Here is a 6,731-nt window from a genome sequence, read left to right as displayed (position 1 = left end):
AGAGAGAGAGAGAGTAAAAAAACAAATGGTGATGAGTATGGTTAAAAAAAAACTGTCAGATAAGGACAAAGTTTAACCTTTTTCACAGAAATGTAGGAGAAGATGTGGAAGGAAGCAAAATTAAAAGCCTAGCAGCAGGAATCCAAGTGTGTCATCATTGATAATATAAAGGAAAGATAGGAAGGGGAATCTTCTCTGAACCAAAACTCATTTTTCGCCTCATTCATTGAATTGGAAGTCAGAATATATTTTCAACTGGAAATGGAAATTTCACCTAAATGTACCAGACAACAAGAAAAAAAAAAACAACAGCATTTATAAAATTTACCATTCTGCATGGCTCAAACGTGTGCCAGTATATCTAATAAAGTTTTAGGAAATTCTTCTATATTCTGTACTACTCATGGGTTTAAAAAGAGTAGTTCTGTCAAAAATTTGCAGACAATTATGGAAACTAACCCACATTTGTAATTCAGCAGCACCAGGACATAGTATTACTTAAAGAAAATGCAGAGACAAGCTTTTGTCATGAGGGGCCACATTAATACAGGTAATTACAGCCAAAAGATGTAAATCTGCTCAAATTATGAGAGAATTGTGAGAAAAACATCCCTTGAATTAGATTAGAAAATAAAAGAAAAGATTTTGACGAATCGGGTCTGAATTATATCAAAGAAAAGATGGAGAATTACCTGCAGATTGGAAAGTATTTAGATCCATACTTCATTTGCAGCCACATTGTGAGCAAATAATGAAGAAAGGGGTGGAAAAATCCTGGGTTGTCATGTTGTCCCACAGCTTTCTTGAGCTCCCAAACATTGTGCTAATACTCTTGCAAGAGATTACAGATTGTTAGCAGAGAATTGAAGTTCAAGAAAGCTGTGGAAAAGCATGACCAGGACTTGAGAATTACACACAGTTTTCTTCTAGCTTCAGATCTCACATCTCTCTTTCGATCTGAAGCTCACCAGGAGCAAGATCGATATATAGTACTACTGAGTAGTAGGTAAGCTCAATTTCTGTGTTGAGAGAAAGAGAGATAGAATGAGAGAATGAGAGAGTTGGGAATGTCCATACCCATACAGGCATACAAAGTCTCACTCACAAGGACCACTCTAAGCTGCAATATATAATCTGTCTACCAACGAAGGCCAGCTTTATAGACAGAGAGAAAGGAGGAGAGTGTGGAAAAATGGGTGGCCTGGGTCGGTAGTAAGTAGGGTTTTACCCATAAAATGCCTCACTTTCCCAGTGAGTGAGTGCGCAGTGGGGTAATATGTCACAAGGCTAGGGTAAACAAAATTATACAAGCACTATAGCTTTGATCAAGAAGTAAAATGTATCATTTCCAAACAAAAAAAAGTATCTATTATGAAGAAAGAAAAAAAGTTTCTAACATATTCTTAATTTTACATAATTAATCGTATATATATTATAGACTGGTCGAATTTTAACGGTCGAAAAAATGATAAATTGATTGGAAATTAAACTGTTTTTTCATAATAAGTTAAGAGAAAAACAGAAAATGGTATGAAGGCTAGAACAATGAATATTTGAAAACCATATCTCCATCATCTTCACATGTGTCCATGTGATCAAGATCTCTTTTTATTTTATTGGGATTTAAAGGTATGGGTTGTTTATGGTCCCCCAATCCCTTATGTACATAATTTTTTTTTTCCTATATATATGTTTATAAATATATATTACATATTCTAATAATTAAGTAAATAATACATGTACTCTCACTCATGATGATAATGTAATTTTTCCAGATCATTTTAGGTATTATTTGCAGTACTGATCCAACTGTTCATGAGGTCATGCAGAATTAATATTACTATAGCAGATGTATTATATGGCTCTCGATCGACTTCTAGTGACCCCATGAAAATACCCGATTCAAAAGATCATGATTTTAAAAAGTGAATTCGAAATGCAATATATACCTCAAAGCTAGCCTAGCCAGCTTGTTTGTATGCATATATCATTATGGTCGTTGCACAACAATGCAGGTATATAATAGTGGCTATGTTATGCAAGCAACCAAGAAAAATGAAAAGATATACAATATCTCTTATGTATAGAATACTTATGTTGTAATTCAAAACCCTAATTTTCCAACCACATGGTATGGTTAAGTTGGTCGAGTTGCATAGAATGAAACTTCATATCCAAAGTTCAAGTCTCAACTCCTACAAGTTTATGACCAGCCGGCTTGAAGACTCTTTTGGTTTAGCCACATGCAACATGAGATTAGTCTTTTCTCTGTAAATTGGGTTTCTAACGGGATTCTTCACTTGTTGATTGATGCCTGTATTGTTACATGCTTCTACACCACCAACACCAACATGGTGTACCTCCTATGCTCGAGGCTTGTCTTGAGCTTAATTATTAATTAGTTATCAATTAGGGTACCGGTCATGGTGTTTGTAGGTCTCTATCAACAGATTGCGTAGAGCCCAACATATGATGTAACGTGTCTTTTGGCCATTGTTTTAGCAATTCAATTTCCTTTACTTAAAAAAAAAAATACCATTCTTAACTTGACCAATATAAACTTCGAGGACGTTGTATTGTTCTACCATTTATTTTATGATGATGTCGTGGGACATCGATCATCCATGCTCAAATTTCATGCCGTTGGTGATGGGATAAGTTGCATCATGACATGGATCGAGTATGGAGGTGCTAGGATAACATATCCTATTCTGAAATTATATGCAACATATATGATCACATCATGTGAGAGTGAGAGCACCGTCGATCGCGTTGAAGTGGTGGCGATGGTGGTGGTTCTGTTTGTGCAGTTGGCCCGCACTACTCTCTCAAGTCTCAACCATCCCATGAATTCAAAAACAACTATGGCAATTGGTTCTATAAAGAAATTTCAGACCCCTACCCACCCATTACACTTGTTACTTAATTAATGAGTTTGTTTTCTTCTGTCGTGTAAGAGCGCAAGTTGGCAGTAGGGCTTCTGAGTATAACAACAGAGTAAAATTATAAATTTTGTTTCACTTACCGAATACATTTCAATAACGCTAAAATATCTAAATATGGATGCAAATTTACCGACCAGCTTAATGAAATGAGGTTGGACCGAAAGACGAAAGACGTAATATTAGCATTAACCACCTTGACGGGAAGGAGAAGAAGACAACGCTCTATAAGAAAACAGAGGACTTAAATTGACTTTGCTGGACTCGATTACTTATTTGTCTAAGAGAATTGATAACTTTGTAAACGTTAGTTGAAAAGAAGCCAAGAAATACGTCGTTATCGACAATTACTTGTAGCAATGGCATCTTTTATCAATCAGATATGTCTTCTCTCCTACGCTCCTAGCTACAATTTGGATGCTCATTTCTTACCTTCGAGTATTCAAGTTCCTGGGTTTTCGATCAACAGAAACCCTTACCACGGAAACCTGTGAATGCATGACTAGTATAACAAGATATATAGATCGAGATTCATAGTATTACTGGTTACTGATTCATAGTATTAGCTACCTAGCTAAATTAAATGGAAAACGAGTCGTTAATCCCAAAGGAATCGAAAGCAGTATGTATCCATATAAAGATGACGACAGCGATTGAGATTGAAAGCAATGTATCATATCTTTAGCTACTATGGCACTCAGAACTCTTTCACTGCTTGATGAGCTTTGAGATAAGGGCAAGAGAGAGAGGTGGGGCGCATTTGCATGTTTAACACAAATAGTTTCATTTGCAGAACAACGTTTTGCGATTGATCTGGGATTCGGTTTCATTTTGAATTTTCAGCAGGTGATCGATATAGTAGTACATGTGGGAGAGACGTCTCTTTAGAGTTGAGTAACAGTATTCACCACTGCCATTTGCTCATCGACTTGTGTCATTCATCTATCTGTTTTCTCTGGTACAGAAATGGGGCCAAAACAACACTATAAAGCCGAAGTCAGTGCTACCACTTTCAGTTTCACTGTTTCAGGGAGCTTGAGATCGATAGCTCGAAGGAAAAACCCAATTATTTGTTGTTAAAATAGACCCACTTCTTTGTATACCATGTGCATTTGCATGTATGCAAACCACACCTATCTCTCTGTTAATTCGTTCTCAAATGTTGTGGTTGCATTGTTGCACCTAAGGTTTTGAACACAGGACATTCATAAAACGTTCAAACTGATCTAGGGTTTCTATCGTGCTACCTCCACTATGACAATATGAAAGTGAAACGTATATATGATGCAAACGTATGGTAAATATCGACTTCGTATGAGGGTTATTAGAAGTTACATATGTATAGGTTCAACTATTTACCCAGAATGAGTGGATGCCTCCACACAAGCGTGTGTGCTGAACAGATGGAAGAGATGGAAGAGATGGAGGACAAGAAGGGCAGAGGGAATGATAGGATGGTTCTGTTACTTATCATTGTAAGGTTGTGATAATGGAAGGGTCCCTCATCGAACTAGGCTCCAAATCAATGGCTGATTGATTGCTTTTGTAATCTTGTCAAACGATTAAGTCATATGATACATGACTAGTCGGGTGCACGAGAGCGCATCCTCAGTCGTAAATGGCGCCTCTGCTAGCTAGTCTGATCGATTATATATTCACCGGGTACGGATACTAATCGATTGCCATATCATTATGCATTTCTGCCTGCGATGTCGACTAGTTTTATTTTTCACTCCCTCTGCACAATTTTACCTATTCACTAGCTGAGATTTGAATCACAACTTTACTTTGATTACTGTTAAGGAAACTTGCTTACTGTTACTCCGATCGGCCTCTTATTTACTGGATCGTTACATTCAACTTCAACTGCTTGCTTAATTTTTTGTGCATCATACTAAAGTTCTTTGAATTATTAAGGTAACACGTACTATATATGTACTTTGTACGGCAAGGCAGGTTCAAATGTTGTGCTAGTAGAGGAAAATGATTGAATATTTCTTATAAATGAAACTATGTATTTATTTTGGGATCATCAAATTGAGTTGAATCCGAAAGTACAACCATGAAGGAGTACTACTCGTCTAGAAAAAAGTGTGCATGGTATCCTGTTTTTATGCATCAACTTTGTTAATTATCCAACACAATATTAAGATGTTTTATAAGATGCTTGTAGATAAACATGCATAAATGGTGATTAGGACCATACACAAATGGTGTAATAACAATTTGATTCCTACTACTATAGTGAAATTGTTAAGCTTTCGTGCCAACATAACTGAATCATTATCAAAGTAAACCTAGCATATATAGAAGTGGTATATAACGTGGGACATTAAAGCATCTCTAGTAGTCTAGGTTAGTTTGTTGCTAAATTTAACAATAGTTAAAATATTTAACAATCGAAATAGCAATTTTGCTCCAGCAGTAATTGCTAAGTGTAGTTAAGTAATATTTTTAACGAATTTGTCAATGAAGGAAAAAATGAAGGAAAAACATAGGTTTCTCTTTAGCAATTATTGTCTAGGTTGATAATTTGTCAATTATGTTTAACAATTTTTTAGGCACTATGCTGGAGCTTCTAATTATCCTAAAAGTTGACAATTTTTTTATTTATTTTTAAATTAAGCATTCTGCTGGAGATGCTCTTAGGCAATTAATGGAAGAGATGGAGATAAGGTTTTTGGATTGGGACCCCGTGAGGAGCAAACGGACCTGCCGACGATGCCGTAATCGAAGAGGGTAAGTAGATGCATGTGATTATGCCATGGAGGAGGAATAATAACCAGTACGAAGAAGAAGAAGAAGAACGGGACGGGGATGAGTCCTAAACAAACAGCCACAGCTAATAAAAGTTCTTGTTCTGCAGGCAAGGGTTAACCCTAGCTACCTTGTCTCTATTATGCAATTATGCATTGCCGTCTCACTCTTTGGTCATTGTCGTAGGGTCACTCAACAGCCTGTTCAGTCCAACAGCCTAGCCTCCTCGATCATCACCGTTATTACAGAGCGAGCTCGATCTCTTAGATCAAATATTACAGGCGCACAGTTGGATCTTAACTTTGGTATTTTAGGTCCTGGTCGGATCTTAATTTGATTCTCTCTGCTATATCTGTGTGGGTAAGCAAAGCTTCGAACCAGCAAGGAAACAGAGTGCCCACCACAGCAACAGTTAGAACAGTCTTATATATATGTGTGTACAAATAGCTCCAAACCTCAATAATGATCCTTCACATGCCAGCATGCAGTATATTTTTTTCATTTCTTTCATTTGATAAACAAATCCAAAATCCTACTGTATAATATACAGTCTTTTACCTAAAACAAAGTTCGTTATTGGAGGAATAAAGGCGTTTCTTACTATGTATTATTTCCATATGGACAGTATAAATCACTCAAATTGGAACAGTTTCTTCTTCAACTGTAAATATACGAGAAGAACAGTTTCGTAAAAAGTCGGTGTAGTACTGTAAATCCATTTAGACTATGTAACTGAGTACAGACTACGTACGGATGAATACAACATTACCCGGTTGTAAGATTGCCGGCCACTTAATTTGCCAGATAGTATTTGATTCGGCTTTTTCGTATATGCAGAATAATCACTGTAGGGAAAACAGAAAAGTCTACTGTGCGCATTATAAGATCATTTGCCAGAAGATTGATATATAGGTCGACATAGCTGTAAGGTATTGTAATTTTCCAATTGTACGTACTATTCAGGTGTAAATGTGATTTCAAACTGTAAAAAGAATATATATATATATATATATATATATATATAGTAGTGTA

Source organism: Fragaria vesca, linkage group LG1, assembly GCF_000184155.1.
Source record: "Fragaria vesca subsp. vesca linkage group LG1, FraVesHawaii_1.0, whole genome shotgun sequence".
Lineage (NCBI taxonomy): Eukaryota > Viridiplantae > Streptophyta > Magnoliopsida > Rosales > Rosaceae > Fragaria > Fragaria vesca.
The sequence above is the reverse complement of the archived record's forward strand: the minus strand, read 5'-3'. Positions refer to the sequence as shown.